This window comes from Fukomys damarensis, unplaced genomic scaffold, assembly GCF_012274545.1.
Source record: "Fukomys damarensis isolate Sample0158 unplaced genomic scaffold, DMR_v1.0_HiC HiC_scaffold_32, whole genome shotgun sequence".
Classification (NCBI taxonomy): Eukaryota; Metazoa; Chordata; class Mammalia; order Rodentia; family Bathyergidae; genus Fukomys; species Fukomys damarensis.
The window spans coordinates 16,148,960-16,168,423 of NW_022900944.1; the positions used below are offsets into that span (position 1 = coordinate 16,148,960).

Genomic DNA, 19,464 nt, shown 5'->3' on the forward strand with positions numbered 1-19,464 from the left:
TTTTTTTTTTTTTTTTTTTTTTTTTTTTTTTCCTTTCTTTCTTTTTTTGTACCGGGGATCGAACTTGGGACCTTGTGCTTTTGAGGCAGCTGGTGGAACCACTGAGCTAACTCCTTGGCAGAATGGGAATCTTGCATGACACTACTACAACAGCAGCGCTGTTGCAGCAGCTTTTTAAGGAGCCTAAGCACACGAAAAAGATAGTCAACTCACTGTACTGATCTCCATGTTTGGGTTGTAAAGCCCGCCAATTAAGAAAATCCCCGCTTCTGAATAATTGTGGTTCAGAATGAGGTGGGGCACTGTTTCTCTTGGATTTCACAGTTTTTGGAGTAGGGAGAGCTGGAGCACAGGGGAAACAGTCTGAGGTAGGGAATTACCCTTGCTGGAGATGGCCTGGGGGCAAAAGTGGGGCAGGATCCGGATTCCTTTGAGAAATGGAAGGCCCCTGTGGACTCCTATGTGAACTGCTGTGTGGAAAGGGAATTGTTCCTTTCTTTGTTGCTGGGACACAATACCTGACACCGACAGTTTTAAGGTAAGAGAAGTTTATTTTGGCTCACAGTTTGTAGAAGTTTCAATCCATAGTTGACTGGCTCTAAGGCGTGATGGCACAGGGCATAGTGGAGGAAAAGCTGCTCACCTCATGGCAACCAGGAAGCAGAGAGAGTAAAGGATGGAGCTGGGAGGGAGATAAACGGTTCCAGGTCATTCCCCCAGTGACCTGCCTATTTAGGCCAGATCCCATTTCCTAACACCAAGCCAGATGTAGCACACACACACCCACCCCCGTAATTCAATCACCTACCATGAGCTCCACCTCTGATCACCTGAGGCTTCTGGAGGACATCCACCATAACAGGAATCATCCCTTTGTCCAGAGTGTCCATGCTGTATATGCTATCCAGTGTTAGTCACTTCATGGCTGTCTTTGCTATCAGATGAACTTTCATGGCATCATGTGGCCAAGTCGGGTGAAGTGGCCCATCACTCTTGACATCCTAGAAGCCAGTAACAACCTTCAGCACCCCATCCCCATCTAGAGATAGTCTGTAGGTGGAGGTATCCACCTTCTGGCCCTGTAAGTCCTAAGGAAAGCTTGTCATTTGCAACCGGCCAGGGAGGAGGAAGCAGCCAGCAGGCCCAAGCACACAGCACTGCACCTGGCTGGCTTGTTTTCATCTTGTTTGTGCTGCTCACCGCCACTGATGAGACCAGCTCAGGCACCTCTTCTCTCTGAGCCTGTTCCCTTTTCTATGTGTGTGATGTGCAGATAACAATTGTATTGACCCCAGGTGTTGCTGTAAAAACCAGACAGAGTAGGTGCTCAGAAAGTGTCATCTGATTCTGGGTCAGAGTCCATGCTGAAGCTTCTTATCATCCTGGTTGCTTATTCTTTACACCTTCTTGCATTTACAGGAGTTTCCCTGTCTGAAGTTTTGATTTCTGAGGTTTCAATTACTCAAGATCAACTGTGGTTTAAAAAAAATTAAAACGAAAAATTACAAAAGTAAAAGATGCTTACATTTCAATTGTACACCCTTCTGAGTAGAGTGGACAAAGACTTCTGCTATCTGCTTTGTTTAAAATGTGAGTTATCCCTTTGTCCAGAGTATCCATTTTGTATATGCTACTAACCCTTAGTCACTTCATGGCTGTCTTAGTCATCAGATGGACTATAGTGGCATTATGGGGCTTGTGTTGAAGTCACCCTGATTATAGTTAATATTGGTTCTGAGGTACAGGAGTAGTGAAGTTAGTGATTCAGGTATTCCAAAGAAAAGCCACAAATGTGCTTATTGTCAGAGTACAATAAGTTACTTAGAGAGAGACCATGTTGCCATAACTTTTATATTATTATAATTGTTGTACTGACATTGTTGCTAATATCTTACTGTGCTTATGTATAAATTAACCTTTATCATAGTTATGTGTAGGAAAAAACATAATCTAAACAGAGTTTGCTACTATTGAAGGCTTTAGGCAGACACAGGGGTCTTAAATCCTCCATGGACAAGTTTGGGGACTGCCCCCATTTTTTAATTCTCTCCTTCCTCACTCTGGGAATCCTGACTGGATAAGGAATTGGGAACTATAAATGACTAACTTTTGTCTGCTGTTTCATGAAGCTCCTGGGCCTCTATGCCCAGTTTGTGAGGAGCAGGGGTGCACCGTGAATCTATGTCTGTTCTGGACAGCACGTGGACTCTGTCATTAATCAACATGGCTGTCCTTTGAGGCAGGGCTGCTCTGAGTTCCCATTTTGTGGATGAAGAAATGAAGGTGCAGAGCCAGTCTGTGGTGGAGCTGGGATCTCAGCCTGGGCTGGCTGAGTCCCGAGGTGAGCTCCTGTAGGCCCAGCACCTGAGGCGGTACTGGGCCTAACTGCAGAGCTGTAGGTGGCCGGGCTTGGAGGCAGGCCTGGCTGGGGAGGGGGCAGAGCTAGGCATTGGTGATGGGGCTGATGGGGGAGCTTCCTTTTGCCCTCTGTGCTGGGCCTGGGGCAGCCACCGGCTTGTGCTTACCTAACATCTCGCCCCTCATCCTGCAGCTTTTTCTCGTGGCCTCCAGCCCCTTCCCTTGGCCTTTTGTCCCACCCATCCCCACCCCACCCAAGCTGCCCTAATGACAGCTCAGGTGGCGAGTTGCATAGAGAAAGTCCTCTAGGGAAATAAGAGTCCTTGCTACCAGCCTGGGCCTCAGGTGTGCGCACAGCAGCCCTCCCTGGGGGTGTGGTGAGCGGGGATCCCCCGCCTCCAGATGTTAGCCAGGAACTGGAGGAGCCACGTGCATTATGTGCGTGTGTACGGTGTGTGTGGTGTATGAGGCTGTCTGTGCATGTGTGTAATTGTGCATGTATAACTGTGTGTGCGGGTGTAACCCGGGGCCTGTGTGTATCTCTACATAACCACGATGTGTGTGGGCACAGTGTGTCTGAATGTGTGTTTCCACGTGTGGTGGAGGCTGCTGTTCAGGGTGTGCGTTTGGACAGGGGGCCCAGGAACGTATGTCTGGGTCTCGAGTTACTGCCTGTGCGGGTTGGAATACTGTAGAATAGAGTTACACACATGTTTGGATAATTAGAACAAAAGCCAAAGAACAATTCCATGCAAAGAGATGAAGCTGGGAGGTGGGGGCCGCCCAGGATCTGGGGTGCATTCTGTCTCCTCGGCCCTCCCCGGCCATCTCCACATTTTTGGTTGCACGACTTGGCCAACCCCTTTGTTGTAGGATAAACTGACATTGGCCTGCACATTTCTGCTGTGAAGTTTTCTGTGTTCCAGGGCCCACTTGGGACAACCAGGCCATTAGGAGCTGATTAAATGAGCTAATTTTAATTTGTTCAGTGGTTACAGATGCAGAGACCTTTCCATGCCCTTTTCTTGAGGCTCTATTTATTTATTAATTTTTTCCCCCCAAAGAAAAAAGTCCTTCAGGTCTTCTTTCTCCTTTCCCATCCTCCCTTAAAAATAAACATATGAAAATATTTTTAACAAGAACTGGGGCTGGGTAAGAGAGGGATGGACTATGGTTCTTGGGATTGGTCTCCAGAGATTGGGAGTGGGGTCCCCAAGTCTGTGAGCGGGGGAGCGGTGCGCCGGTGTTGGGCCGCCTAGTGTGGCTGAGCAGAAGGCCCAGCAGAGGTGCAATGGAGATGCCGTGGACTTCGGTCTGCCCCGGGCCTTCGCACGCGCCTGTCCTGCCGCCTGCAGCTCCATTTTCTGCCCCGCTGCCTTTCCTGGGTTGCTTTCTCTAGGAATTTCCCCTACCCCATCGCACCCTTGTCTCCTCCAGCCCCACCGACTTCTTGTTGTCCATTCAGAGCACACTGCACAGCACTTCCACTGTGCCAGCCTCGCTGGGTGGGGACTCAGAGGGCCAGAATCAGCTTGTGTGGTTTTCCCCAGCCCCAGCTCCAGCTCCGCGTGGGCTGTGAGTGGACCACAGGCCTCCGCTGAGTGACTGGGTGCTGAATGAATGAGCAGGTGGGTGGTACCTGCATTTACAGAGCCCTTCTACACCCACGCTCTGATGTCAGGCCTGGGTCCCACCGACTCAAGTCACCAGGAGCCTTGTGCTGCCTCTGCTCCTCCTGTGGGGTGTGGGCCCAGTCTTTCCTCCCTGATGTGGGTGAGGATGAGGCCTGGAGGACTGAAGTGGAAGTAGGAACCCCACACCTGCCCAGCTGGCCCGAGCCCCGTCCCCCGGCCTAGCTCTGCATGGAGGGAAGCAAAGGGAAAACACTTTCGCTGTTAGTTGTCTTTTACAGCACTTATGCACAAGTGGGCCTTGGGAGTATAATGTGCCAACCTCGAAGGGAGCTCAGCGCAGAGGCAGGGATGGTGCGGCTGCAGTCAGCTGTCACCTCAACCCGGCCCCAGCACCCAGTCCCCCTGCTCTTTAGCACCACCTTTTGCTCTGGCTGGGGCACCTTGGCTGAGCAGCAGGGTTTCCCTGGAGCTACACAGGCCTTCAGCCAGCGGTTTCTGAGGCCTGGTTTCCATTTGCTGAGAATTGCTTCTTGCAGACGGCACCCCACCCACCGCACCCAGGGGCCTGGGGGGGTGGCTGTCCCCCACCCTGTGCTGGCACAGGGGCCAGGAGCCTCTTGCCATTTCTCTCTGCAGTCCTCTCTTCAGCCCCAGCCCCTCCATCTCTGTGGACCCTGCAGTGGGCAGGGGAAGCAGGACTTCCTGGGCACCCCTAGGGCCTGGGGCCCTCAGCTGGGTCGACATCTGGCCAGAAGGCCTGAGACTCGGCCCTCCTCCGTGCTCTCCCTTCCCATCTGCTCCCCCTTCCTCCCTGAGGCCCTTCCTCTCCCCACCAACAGTCCCCCCCCAACCCCGCCAAGCGCCGCAGGGGGAGCAGCACACCCTCAGCCCATCCTTCCCTGGCCAGTGAGGAGGGGAGGGTGGAGATGCGTCCTGTGGCTGAGGTCACCCGTGGGCCAGTGGAAAGCGCCTCTCCGGCCCTCGCCTGCCCTGCCTCGGGCGCTGGGAACACAGGCTTGGGTTCCAGCCCTCTTGGCATTAGCCAGCTTGCCCCAGGGTGCCCCGGTGAGCCAGGGGAGAGGTAAGTGAGGGGCCTGTGAGGAGGGGTGGCTGTGCTGGAAAGGGGGAAGAATGAATAAAACAGGCTGGTGTCTGCACAGGAACGCCAAGAGTCCCCTTAGAGGCTCCTGGCTGTCCAAGAGTAGAATGTTTGCTCACAGTGTAGCAAATCCAGAAGGAAGGAAATGCTTTTCCTGGCAGGAGAGAGAAGGGGATGGGCTGTCTGGGTGGCAGTGGTGGCCGGGCTTCAGGCCTGTGTCTGCTGGCGTTGTGGCATGGGAATGGGACAGGCCTGCTGGGTCGGCCGCACTCTCGTTTCTCCCCTTCCCCTTCCTCCCTGCCCCCTGCCTCCCACTGGCCTCCTGTCTACTTCCTGTGAGGGACCCTGGCTTGCACCCCTCATGGCCTGTGTGCCTGATAAACTGGGGAGCCCCTGAGTGTTGCCTGCCCCCAGGCCCTTTGGTTCCTACTCACTCCTCAGCCTCCTGTCCCCTCCTTCACCCTTGATGTCTGTCCTACTTCCTTGCACTGTGGCTCCTGGCCAGCAGGGAGGCTGCCTGAGTGTTGACTTCTGGGCCTGACCTTGCCACCCGCAAAGCCTTCACGTCCCAGGCATTGGTCCCCACCCTGGTCAGAGAAGTGGCACGCCAAGGGGACGGGAAGACTGGCCTCTGGACTCTGATTCCTGATGGATCCCATGGGACTAGGCTGGAGGTGTGTGTGTGGGGGGGTGGAAAGCCACTTGTTCTCCTTGGAAAGGGACTGGTGAGCTTCTTTCTGTTTATGTCGTAACCAGGCTACCGAGATGGCAAACTTGGGTTCTGCAATTACACAGCGTTTCAGAAGCAAATTGATAGGATAACGTGTTATTATTGGCTACTGGGTTAATAGCTATTTTGGCAGGAGTACCAATCCTGCGTGGCGTTGCTGGCACAGGCATGAGAATGGCGCCATGGGGTAGAAAGGAATGGTGGGTGCGTCTTGCACAGAGCAGCAGACTCAGAGGACCCCAGGATCCTCCCTCCCCTGACAGTGCCTACTTGGACGATGCTCAGCCCTTATGAGCTGTTGCGGATGCTAAGACCAGAGAGGAAACTAAGACCAGAGAGGTTGGGAGATCCACATCAGGTCACACAGTGAGTCAGTACTGGGCTCGGAATTTGGGTTTCTGTGGGTTTTGGTGTCACAGCTTGGCCTGTGTTCTCTGAAGGTGAGACAGGAACCTTCATGTGAGCACCATGTGGGTGGGCATCTCAGAACGTGTAATTGTGTAAATGCTGGCTCTAGCTCAGGTTGCCTGCTCCTGCTGGTCCCCTGCCTGGAGTGCTCTTTCCCTCAATCCTGCCTTGGCTTCTTCTTTGCTGGGTAGGTGTCTACTCAAGTGTCACCTTGTTACTTGTCCAGGATAGCCTCCTTTTCCAACCTTTTCCTGCTCCTTATATCTTTATGCCACCACCTGACTTATTACCTATTGATTTACTGCTTTCTTCGGCAGGAGGATTTTGTTTCCTCTCATCGCTTTGTAAGCTGTCTGCAGACAAAGGCTTTCTTGTGTTAGTGCCCTGTCCCTAGAGCCTGGAGCAGGGCTAGTAGAGTGGGCAGTTATTAATTTGCATGGAAGGAATAAATAATGTAAACTGCAATGTCATTTTAAGAAATGGCTGCCAGGTAACAGGTGACTCACTGAATGCCTTTCCTCTTTGGGGATGGTTGGAGTCAGAGGTCAAGTTATTTCTGTCCCTAAGAGGTAAGCAGGGTCACTCCCTTAGGGCTCTTGATTGGCATCATTTCTTCTTGAAAGCTAAGAGAGCTCAGAAAGGAATGAGTTACCTGTCCCTAGAAGAAATCAAACCTTGATGAAGGGGAGGATTTGAGTAACTGGTGGTGAAGGATGGGCAGATCCCTTGCAGGATTCTTCTAAGTTGGGCTTCTGTATAAGGGCACGGCATGGAGTGGGGGGGCCGGCTTTCTCTCTTACACAATAGGAACTGGAGTGGCATAAGCAGGTGGTAGAGTTAAGATGCTCCTGGGAAAGGTAAATCAGGGCCAGGGGTGTGGTCACCAGAGGCAGGGCTCCAGGGTAAGCCAGGGCCTTCCCAGCAGTCTCACTTTGCCTGCTACTGATCTGGAAATGGCACCTAGTGATGTGTTCATTGAGCATTTCCTGTGTGCCAGGTGCTGGGCTACAGTGCTTAACCTGGATAATCCGACTTAATCCTCACCATGACCTGGAGGCAGGAGGCCTTCGCTACCCACTTTCGCTTTGGTGAGGCTTTGGAGATTCAGCAATATATCCTAGCTCTCACAGCTGGTCAGTAGTGGAACTGAGATTTGAACCCAGGCTCTTTTGGCTTCATAGTCTTCCTGGATCTGATCTTGATGTTCCAGAATGCAACCCCATGGGGCAGGGCTTTGCTGGTGTGTTGCTGCCCCTCTGCTAGGACTACAGCCTAGTGCAGAGTAGGCGCTCTGTAAATACCTGGAGAATTATGGGTGACGGATGGGATGAATGGTTGCAATCAGCGTCCAAAGATGCATTGGACGCAGCATGACACTCACTTTATTATTGGTACATTGGGAAGAGGGCAGAAACCCTGGCAGGGCAGCGGAGATACCCACTTGCACTAGACTGATCTTTGTCCCAGAAAACCTTGCCAGGTTGCTGCATGTTTCATGTGGAGGTTTTATGGGTGCTGATTGGTAAGTCAGGAGTTTTCAGGGGAGTTTTGGAGGCTCCTAGTGGGGAAGACACATGCATGTGAGTAGAAGTTATGTGTGTGCATCTCTCTCCTTCCCTCACTCTCCTCTCTCTCAGATTTATAAACCCTGACCCTCCAGCATGTTGTGGGCAGGGAGGCACCCAACTGAGGAGTTTTGTGAGGCCCCCAGCCCCACCCCAGCCCTGTGTCATTATTTAGCTTGTCTCTTACAGACCAGGAATCTTAGCATATTATCTTATTAAATCTATCTGTTTATTCTCCCTCAGTAAGAACAAATAGAAGCCCCTTCTCTGCTTGGTGTCACCTTTGTTTTAATGCCATTTCTGCATTGAGTCAGACTGAGGCCAGAGAACTGGTCTGTCCTTCTGCCTCCATCCAGGTCCCTGAGACTCTGCACACACCCTCGTTGTCGCTCGTGCCAAGAGGTTCTTTCAGATAAAAGAATAACAAATGCAGGTTGCAGGGAAGACTACACTAACTGTATGCAGCCATAGTGCATGGGGGCCTTGCCAGGGGGCAGCCATGCTGGGCCCAGTCAGTCAAGGAGAGCAGCCAAGGTCATTACCTCCTCAGCAGCTCCCACACCACCTGTGACATCTAGGCTTCCATCTTCCAGGGCACCCCAAAGTGGCCCTCTGCTTCTTCTTTGTGGTTAGTTTCATTTCATTCATTCATTCCAGTTGTTAAATGCATTCTTTGGTCCAAGCCCAGGACTTACATATTCTGTCTACCCATCCATCCATCCACCCATCTATCCATCCATGTTTTGATGCCATAATTTACCGAGTGCTTCCTGTAGGCCAGGATTCATTCATTCATTCATTCAAACAAAGTTAAAGCTAGGCATTTGTAGGCTTCTTTGGCTCCAAAAATTGTCTATCCAAGTTGTTTCTAGGTGGTTCACAGCCAAGGACACCTGTGAGGAGTTCTTAGTAGGAGACGAGGAAGTCTAGGTGAAGCATTGTGTAGAAACAGTGCTGAATGGAGAGGTGAGTAATGTGCAGTAACGCATGGCCCTGTACCTCACTTTGGCCGATGGCCTGGTAGATAGATATGCATTCAGTGTTCCATCCAGCAGTGTCTGCTCTGTACCAGGCACTGACAGAAGCTGGTAAGCAGCTAGGAACAGAGGAGCTGACTTAAGGTAGGCTGGGAACCCAGCACCACTCAAAGGATGCTATTTGCCTGACCTGGGCTGAGGCCTGGGCGGAGGCACTGGTACTGATAGGGTGGGTGTGTTCAGCCCCCATGCTTAATGTGCAGGACCCTGGGCGATCCGTTTCCATTAGTGGAGGTCTCTTGCTTTACTGCGAGCATTATGTCATTCTATCCAGAGTGTGTGTGTGTGTGTGTGTGTGTGTGTGTGTGTGTGTGTGTGTGTGTCTCTGTGTGTGTTTCCTATAAATCCAATGCTGCTAAAGTCGTATGCAAAATTGGACTGTGCATCTCTAACAGAGGCCTAGGAAGCCCACAGGAAGCCCTGCTCCAGCCTGCTTTTGATTTGTTCCCCTCTGTCCTTAGTAGCCACTGCGTCCAAACTCCACACCTGGCCAGAGGAGGGAAGTGGGCTGGGCCTGCAGGGAGGAGGGACATAGATGGGGAGCCACCCTCCCCCATAGACCTTAGGGCCCTTAATGTCCCCTTACACAATCAATCAGTAGTTAGCTGGGTTGTCCCAAAGATCTCTTTCAACCCTCTGAGCCTCAGTTTCCTCATTGGTAAACTATGTCCAGCAAAAGGATTATGTGTTGTTTCAATGAATTAAAACAAGATATTTAAGACTAGTAACATAAATATTTAAATTAATACATATTGTAAAAGGCTTGGTGCTCAGTCAATGCGGATTTTAAGTCCATTCATGAGTGCAGGCAGTGTGGGCAGAGATGAGGTCCTGGTGCTTTGGATTCAGATAGCAGAGATGGGGCTGGTGGGGTGGGGTGGGGTCCTAGAGAAGGGACACCAAGCAATGTCAGGAAGGTGCCCGTGGTCTACCACCACTGCCTTGATGTCGGGAGCTTCAGCTGCCAAGCCCTACACTTGGAAGCCGAGGCAGAGTAATGCAGGTGGCATAAGCTGATTCCAGCCAGGCGACATGGCCTCCTCCTTCTTGCTGTAGTCTTGGCCAGGCTGCCACCCCTGAACTTTCATCTCCTCTCCACCGTGGGCAGGGCTGGGGTGGCCTTCAATCGTAGAGGCCCGACAGTTCAGGAACAGAACCCACGATGGCAATTTTTCTGGAGGCGGAAACACAAAAATCCAGGGAAAGTGGAAAATATCTTTGCTGAGTTGTCCATTGATTGAGTATAGGGAGGGAGCTGCACACTGGCACCAGCCCTTCTCCATAGCCCTGGGGCGCTGTCCCTCCCCTTGGGTGCCCCTCCTCCCTGTGGGCCCAGTGCACTTCTCTCCTGCCTGCCTCTGGCCAGGGGTGGTGGGGGGTGCTGTGGAGAACAAACCAAAGCAGGCAGGAGTAGGGCTTCCTGGGCCTCTTTTAGGTACGCACAACCCGACTTTAAGTAGCAAAAACATACCATGATTTCATCAGTACCCTATTCAGAGCTATGCTCAGGTAGGTGGCATTGTTAGGCCTATAGCACTATTTCCCCCACTTTGGTTTTCTCAGACAAGGTCTCACTGTTTGCATTCTCGGCCTCAGTGTCCCTCAGCATCTTCCTCTGTAGAATGGGCCCAAACTCCTGACTGTCTCATGGAGTTGCTGAGAGGTGCTGAGGAGTGTTTTGGGGTTCCTTAGTTCTTCCGGGTGCAGGGGGCTGGGCTGGGCCTCGGATGGGATTTTTCTGAGCTATGAAGTGGGCTCTCCGTGCTCTGAGGTCAGGCAGTGGGTGTGCCCTGGCTTTGAAGTGTGCCCCCCCCCAACACCAACATACTCCAGACCTCTGTGCAGGGCTCCTGGTTGGGTGTCCAGTCAGGCATGGCATGAAGCTGACTCCTTGGGAGAAAGCCCTGGTCCTGAGCAGGGACCCCTCAGCCTCCTTTGGGGACCTGGAGTATTTATACACACCCTTCTCACAGTCAGAGTCCTCATTTCTGAACTTTAAGAGGTTGGGTATATTAATCTTTGTAAACAAACCTCAGTCTTCTCATCTGTAAAATGGAGTTGATAATTTGTCAGACAGTTGGGAATATTAAAAATAATACAACATGTGCAATGTGGAGTAAACATCAAAGAAATATATAGAATATAATAAATGTCCTTTACTATGTGTACGTCTATAACATATGACACAAAGTGTAATATACTAGTCATTCTTTAGTGTCATCTCTAAGCCCTGAGTACTAAGTTAGAGAGGCATCAGATGCCTTTTTCTGATACTGGGTTTTGTGAAAATTATAATCCCAAATTTTCCTCTATTTTTACCCCTTTCCTGGGAGTGGAACCCAGGGTCTGGCGCCCACGAGGCAAGTACTCTGCCTCTGGGCCACACCCCTGTCCCCTGTAATTCCAGTGTGGTTGTCTGTTTCATTGCTTGCACCTTTTTTATTTGTACTGAGCCCTTCCTGTGACCCTATCTCCAGTGAGAAAGACACATAAACCAGCTGCATTTTGTACAAGAGGGGAGGAGAGCCAGGCCCCGGAGCTTTCCCGTGGCTATAGAGCTGCTGAAGTTCTGGTTCGGTGCTCAAGGGGCTGACAGACTCAGAGGCCCGGGCCATCTGCTGGCTGTGCTCATTCTGCCTGGGCTGGGCCAGACCTGGAGGGGTCCAGGGAGGAGGCTCTGGTGTGGGTAAGTGCTGATTGTCCTGCCTCCCTGGGAAGCCCCTGGCACAGGCCCCACCCATATGCTCTGCTAGCGACCTCCAGTGTGTGTTCTGTGAGCCATGTGAGCTCAGAGAGCACGGGTAGTGGTCTCTGGGGACTGGGGGTAAGGCCTGAGTGTGGAGGGCTGCCGAGGTAGGGCCCACGGTAGTTCTGAGGACAGGGCTCCCCACAGCACCCAGGCCCACAGCTGGCATCTTCTCGCTCCCTGGAGGAGCTGGGCTGGGCTTGTGGTGACATCTGGATGTCACTTCCTTCCTCCCCAAGCTCCCTGAGTACACAAGACTGCCATGGAAGATTGGGAAAGGTTTTGCCTTGACCAGGGGCCCAGCCTGGCTGCCTGCCCTCCCTTCGAGACCTTGGGAAACCCCCAGGTTGGGCACTGTAGGGGAGAGAGCGGGACTGAGCACATGATTACCTGCTCCTCTCCTGATTGGGTATTGCTTAGTCTGATATCAGAAGAATTTATCAGATGGAGGATAGAGCCTGAAGTCAGAAGACCTTTGATGATTGGTTCCCAGTTAGTCAGGGGTGGTGGTGGGGGGCAAGGGAGGTACCACACTTTCAGAGTTGGAGACTCACACTGGATCAGTGAACAGAAATCCTATCAGGGTCACCTCATGCACCCATTTAGCATTTGGGGTTTCAAATGTATAAGCTCTGCCAGGGAAAGGTGTGGGTGTTTGGAGAATTTTGTAGAACAGACTCAGCCTGGAGTGATTACATGATGAACTCTGTTTGCTGTTTGGGCTTTCCAGCTTCTGCCTTCCCTTCTGCAGGAGAGTCCCTGCGCCATCATTCCTAGGTCCAGGATGTGTTGGGGATCACAGCTCCTTTACCCAGACAGGAACATGATGCTTTACTCCAACCCTGGAGGAAAACCAACTGGGTCTTTAGGGGAGTGTGGATATGTCCACTGTCCACAGTGACCAAGCACTGAGCCTTTTGTGGACAGGACCTCCTGCTGACTGTGCAGATCTTTTCATCCATGGGCCCTGGATCTTGGCAGTTCAGGTGTCTGGACATTGGAGTGACTGACCCAGGCTTCCTTGAAGTGGGTTCTGTTTATAGGCTGGAGATTGTTTCTAATGCTTTTGATTGTTGGTCACACTGGAGCTACTGGAGGTCTGGAAAGAGTACTGGGCTGGGAGTCCAGATCCTACCTGTGCCCAACCAGATCTTACACACACGTGCCCATCTAATCAGTCACTCAGACAATGACGGTGGCTGTGGAGTTGAGTTTTGGGACTCCTTTGCTTGGTGTTCAAGCTTTCACGTCACCCCTCCATGCTGATTCTCTTCTGCTCCCCACCTCCACTCACCCGTCCTTCTCCGAGGCTCCTCCCTCTGGAGGAGGGCCAGGCCTAGTTAACTGGTCATTTGTACACCTCAGCTTTGAGTTCTGCAACACTCAGGTGTCACTGGTGCTGTGACTCCTTAAGTGTTTCTCTTTAAGTCTGCCTCTAAGTTTTAAGAATATTTTTATTACTGTAGTAAATATTTGCAGTACACAGTGATTACAGTTATTGTGAGGCATTGTCATGTGTACATAATACATCTTCATTCTTTTTACTTCCCCTTCTCTCCCTCCCTCTCCCTCCTTCTCCCTCCATCTCTAGATCTCCTGCCCAATTGCAAACGATCTAGCTCCCAGATTTCTGTTATCCTTTATTTTGCTTTTTAAGTTATTTATACTTTGGGTTTCCTATGCAAGAGAAATCATACAATATATAAGCTTGCATGTCTGATTTATTTCACTTAACATTAGGGTCTCAAGGTGCATCTGTTTTCCTACAGATGTCCCAGGTTCATCCTGTTAAGTCTGTTTTTGTTTTGGGCTTAAATTAGTCAATTAATTTCATTCTGTAGATGGAAAACCAGTATTACTTCCTGTAAGTTGACAGAAATTTTAAAAGTCAGTGAAAAAGAAAACACCATGCTTAGGTCACTGCAGCTAGAAGAACTGTGAAAATGCAGAACCTGGGTCTGCTATCTTTTGTTGAAATGGTAGAGAGGAGATAGAGACAGGACCAAGTGGAGCCTTTGTCCTTGGCCTGATCTGAAGGTTGAAAGGGGAATGAGGGGCATTAGAGTTCCCAGACCATCTTAGCTGCTCCAAGAAGTCATCATGGATTCCAGCCATGGCAAGAGGATCTGGTTCGGGGAGATCTTAGCCCACCTTCAAAGCCTAATTAGAGCACTTCCTGCTTCCCAAAATGATACCTTGCTGTGCTCACCGATGCTGCCCAGGATTGGAGCTGGCTGGCAACCTCGGGCCCTCCCTGGGAAGACTCTCCAGATGAGTACAAACCCACATGAGGCTGCATCTTGTGGACTCCAGGACGCACTGGCAGCCACTCCCTGAATGCCCTGATGAACACCAGTAAGGAGAAGAGGAGGGCCTGGCTCTCAGCCATTCAGGAGAACTTACCCACCAATCTTTAGGCACTTAGGAGGTGGGAGAGCTGGGTTGGCTTTGGGCAGGTGACCGCCAGGCAGAGAGGTCCTTGGTGAACATGGCCTGAACAAGACTGACCCTGGACTGGTCAGGCATGCTTGACTACCTCTCTGATGACAGTGTGTAGCCTTGGTGGCCTTTTGGAGAAATACAGACTCATTTCAGATAACTGTTGTGGCACCTGGGGCCCTGGGTCTCAGATGTTAGATCTCTAAACTAGGATGAACTAGTAATGGTGGTCACTGTGTAGGATGAAGGTGAGGATTTAATGCTTATAGGTAAAGCTAAGGAAAAACTTGGCTGGCACAGAGAAGGGTCAGTATGACCACATCCCAGACCCAAAGGGGTACAGGCCACACAGAGGCACCTCAAGCATTCCTGCATAAATTTTCTGTGCCCTGAGGTCAAGGTAGGCTTCTTGGAGGCAGTGTCTTTAAGGATGGCACATGTTAGCCAAGACAGCAGGTTTGGTGTGTCTCAGTGACGACTCCAAATGTGTTGCCCACCCACCTCCTTTCCTGAAAAGGAGAAAGAAGATCTGCTCCCCTGTGAAGCCTCACAACTCTGGATGCCACATGCCCTTGTCCTTGAAGCTGGCAAAGGGCAAGTCTGAATACTTCCCACAGCTGCCAAGGACTCTGGACTGCAGCTCCTACTTCCGCAGCCAGACACACGCACAGGAAGAGCGCGCTCCAAACACGCCTAATCCCAATCAGAGGATTATTTTCTCACAGAAAAGCTTCACCTATACTTAATAGTTTTAAATTGTTCCGGGTACCAATTAGACTTTTAATTTTGCTGTTCCCTCCGGCGGCTGGAGGATGTGTGTGGTTTGCGTTTAATCAGAGTTGAAAAAAAAAAATTCTTTTTTTTTTTGGTGGTTCTGGAGGAGAGAAAGTGATGAGAAGACGGTTTCAGGGGCTCCTCCTGGACCTGCTGGTATAGCAAGAGAGGCACAGGGTAGCTCTGAGTTTGGGGTTCTCTGTGGAGCAGTGGGGGGCATCTTCAGGCTGCTGAGTCCTGATCTCCACCCACCCCGTCTGAGCTGGGTTGGAGCTCTTCACGCCGCAGCCCTGCCTGGAGAATCCAACACCGCGTTAAATATATGGATTATCCAAAAATTTCTGCAGCAATAGGGTGAGTTATTATTGATTCACAGAGCACGACAAAACATCGCTGCATGAATTAGCAAACAGCTGTTTCTAATTTGAGTTTAGAACGGTACACAGAGGAACTTGTTTCTCTGTTCACTCCTTTCATTTATAATGAATTTTAATCACCGCTACAGGTGAGAAAAATGTAGAAACAAGCTTGTATCTTGTGGAAGAAACAAAGGAGAGACAGATGCTAACAGATTTCCAGCCTGTGATAAAAGGGATGTTTTGGTACACTTTACATGTAATTAGAGCGCAGCTGTTTCCAGTCCCAGGTCCACGAATGCGGCCGAATGTGGGCTCTGCAGATCTCCAAAGGGAGTGAGGAAAAACAGTGATTCAACCCCGAAAACATTCTGCTTTCTCTCGCGTTGAGTGAGTGCCCTTTGCACGGGCCCTCGGCGATGGTGGCGCTTAGTGATGCTCATGGAGAAGACTTTGTGGGGCACCTGCTCCTGGTGGAGGGGTGATGGGTGGTGAGGTCATGGACGCCCATGTCAGGAGGCTGATGGGAACAGCTTCCGGAGCCCCGCAGCTGCAGGGGCCCGATCTCTGGGGAGTGCTCAGCGGCAGACAGAGTGGAGGGGGTCCTAACTGGCAGGAGTTGAACGTGATGCTCCTCTTTAGCAAGTTTGGTCACAGCCAGCTCTCTAGTGAGTTGATGAGTGCTGGGTTTTATTTTTTTTAATTTCCTAGTCTGTTTAATTTCTGCAATAAAACTCGAGCTCAATTGCATTTGCAATATCAGGGCTAAGTAAATTTGTCTAAGGGATGGAACAGCCTGGCAGGCTGTGTGTTCTGTGAGGTCAGAAGCTTCAAGGGGAAAGGCAGATGCTTCTCCCTTGCCCTGTGTGTCTGGCAGCCCCTGTGAGTGCTGGGCATGGGTGTTCTGGGAGTCTGAGCCTCAGTCCCCAACCCTTCCACCATGAGTCTGGAGCCCCAGGTTCAAGCCATAGCCTGGCTGCTGCTGGTGCCTGGGCTTTTCAAGCTGTCTCCAGAGTGTGGGACTGGTGTGGTCTTCAAGGTTCCTCAACTCTGGTGTCCTAGGATTGTGAGGGAAGAGGCCCTCTGTGCCTTGACACAGATAAGGTCAGGTTTCCTCTGCTATGAAAACTGACTTCTGCAGGGGTTACTAGTGGCCAGTGGTGGGAACCTTTTAGAGCTTTCAGTGATGCAAATAGCTTGCCTGCACACGTGTCATAGGTTTGCCACCCCTAGCTTAGACCCTTCGGGTGTCAGTTAGGGTTCTGGGGTGTCAAACCTTCTCTGTCTCACGGGTGTTCAAACAGTTGGCTGCCTCTTTCTTTCTTCTCTCTGCTGTGACCATCTTACGGTGAGCTGGGACCCAGGAGTAGCGGGTTTTTACACATTGTAGGACATTTTTCACTTTGTGAGGATTCACTGATTTCGTCTGCTGAGCAACTCTGTAGTTGAGAGTATTATCATCCTCATTCTGTAGAAAGGGAAAGTGAGGCAGTCTTCTTCGGGAGGAAAGTGGAGTGAGGGTAATTAACTTGCTAAGGTCACTCTTTTGGGAGGTGTTGGAGCTGGACATGTGAGCTCGGCTGCCAGCTTCCTAGCTACCCTGAATGCACATGTCTCTCTGGGCCCAGGACACATGGATGGGGAGGAGAGTCCTCTGCATCTGCTGGGTGTTCCTGTCATGGGGGAGAGGGGCATGGCCCAGCCTGTCATCTGTGTGCTGGATGCAGAGCCCCTGTTGCTGCCAGCTTTCCACCTGCCCCTCCAAGAAAGACCAGAGTAAACATGGATTTAAAAAATACATTTTGAGTGCTTGATTCATAAAATGTGTCATTTTTGTAAAATCACTGATAACTAAATGGTCCCTGGAGATCCCAGGAAGAAGACAGGTGTGGTGATCTGTGACCTGCTACCCAGGTCATCATTTGTCCCTGTCCAGCTGGCTTAAGGGCTGTGGGCTGGGGTCCTATCTCAGCCTTCCCGTTTACCATCTGCTCTGTGATGTCAGGATGTGACCTAACCTCTTTCTTCTGTGTCTGGGGGGATGACACAGCTTACTGTGCAAACCCAGCTACTTTTGAGTGTGAAAGAGAAACTTTATCTGGATGGGAGGCTGGGCTCCATCCCAGCATGCCTTGATGTTGTGGCACCCAACTTGCTTATACTAGGGTGTTAACAGCAAGAGTAAATTGTCCACCATGAAGAAGTGGCTCAAAGGTCAAATGGGACAATAGATGTAAAGGGCTGGGTAAATTTTTAAATACTTTATTTTATTAGTGGATATTGGTGATACAAAATAATGGGCTTCATTTTGGTATTTTGGTATATGCTTGTAACATACTTTGATTATTTTCATACCTACTAGCTCCTCCATCCCTCTCCTTTCCCCTTTGAATCGCCTTCTCATTTGTAATAGTTTGTTTTCTACTTCCCTGCCCGCTCCCCGCTAGATTCCTCATGTAAGAGAATATATGCAGCATTTAACTGAATCTGGTTCATTTCTCTTAACATGATGGTCTCTAATCACATCCACTTGCCTCCAAATGACAAGATTTTGTTCCTTTTTATGGCTGAATCCTATTTCCACAGATTAGCTATTTGAATTGCACCACTATAAACATGAGTATGCAGGAATCACTGTAGTATGCTGTCTTTAATTCTTTTGGGAATACACCAAGGAATGGTAGGGCTAGGTCAAATAGCATCTCTATGTTTAGCTTTTTGAGGAATCTCCACACTGATTTTCATAGTGGCCATCCCAGTTTACATTCCCACTAATGGTATGGAAGGGTTCCTTTCCCCTTTATCCTCACTATTCTGCATAAAAGTTTCAATACCATTCAAACAACAGGATTTAAGATTAATGACAATAGTGTAAGTTGTTCTAAGAACTTTCTCATTTTCTGTGGCTAACTTTTATCCAATGCTTAGTAGCTTATCCCTGCCAACCACTTTGTAAGGTGTCGCTTGTATTATTTCCATGCTATAGATGATAAAGTGGGGCTTCAGAGAGATACGGTAACTTGCTGATGGTCACACAGCCAATGAGGGCAGCCCAGGGTGAACCCTAAGCAAGCTTGTGCATACTTCTCTCCATTGCTATTCCTCTGCAATTGACCTTGTCTCTTTAAACTAATGCTGATGCTTTGTCTCCCTGAAAGGCTTATTAAAGGCCCCCATAGTAGCTATTTGCTGTCACCTGACATTGAGGTACCCCCCCTTTTCCAGCTAGGGCATGGTTGACCATGACCTTCAGTCTGTTAGTGGTCTGAGGGCTCCCAAAACCCTGTGCCAAGTGTCCTTGCAGATGGAACAGTGCCAGTTAGGGAAGTGGCCCCTGAGGGTAAGAAGGGTCTGCCCTACTGACATTGGCCTGCTGGCCTCAGTATGCTGGCCTGGGCTCCCAAAGACTTCCACCCTGCGAATTTTGCCCCCAGACTGAGAGATGGTCCCTAATTCTCCTTTCTGTGGCCTCCCTGGGGAGGATGATGAGATCATGTCTGTAAGGACCTTGGAGCTTCCCCAGGAGGGGTGGGTGAATCTGAGCTGCTGTTATTTTTGTTCATTTAATTCAGGATTTCACATGGGGCTGTCAACTTCTGGTGGCCGCTGAGGGGCTGCTCGGCCTACCTCTGAGCAAAGAACCTCCAGCTACCTCACCTCTTTCTTTTCCCAGGGTGGACTTTTGATGTCCCAGGAGTCGGGCCTTTATCCTTTACAGCACGTTCTTATCTGTCCCTTTAGGTAAAACCAGTGTCTAGATGCAGTCCCGATGCTGCCATTAAAGAGATTTCCTTTTTCTCTCTTTTCAAAATACTTCAAAGCAGCAAAAAGTTGGGTTAGAGTGTAACCTTTAGATAGTAATTAATCATCAGAGAAGTTGGGCAGATACCAGCCTAGAAATTTGAGTCCTGAGTAACTTCTGCACCCTGAAGAAGACATACAGAGGAGGCTCAGCAAATTTGTCCTGAATGAAAAACACACAAACTAGGAGATGATGGAAGCTGGGATACTATGTCCCGACTCTTCTTATTATGTACCCAGAGCAGATCTCATTAATTGATCAGAGACTGTTACAGCTACAAAGGTTCATAGAGACCTACGTATCTCATTCTTCCCCTTAAGCATCGGATAAACGAAAACACAAAGAAAGGAACACACTTGCCCATAGTTGTGTAGTGCCAGACTGGGATCCTAGTCCAGGGTGAGCTCATTCACTACAGATCATGACCCCACCCTCTGGGCGCCACCTTCCACCCTCTGAATCAACCTTTTCATGAAAGGTAGCGCATGTTTGCAGCTGAATAGTTTTGTTAGCCCG

At 50.2% G+C, this 19,464-nt stretch overlaps 1 protein-coding gene across 2 annotated transcripts in view; it reads left to right on the plus strand.

Moving 5' to 3' along the window:
* Znf423 (zinc finger protein 423) overlaps positions 1 to 19,464 on the plus strand; it is a 295,884-nt gene that overhangs the window by 136,893 nt on the left and 139,527 nt on the right. The window contains exon 1 of one of the 2 annotated variants that reach the window (XM_010629034.3): positions 6,129 to 6,187. The exons of the other annotated variant lie outside the window; for it this stretch is intronic. The gene's annotated coding sequence lies outside the window, so the exon portion shown is untranslated. Of the gene's footprint in view, positions 1 to 6,128; positions 6,188 to 19,464 lie in introns of those variants that run through there. 2 annotated transcript variants of the gene reach the window in all.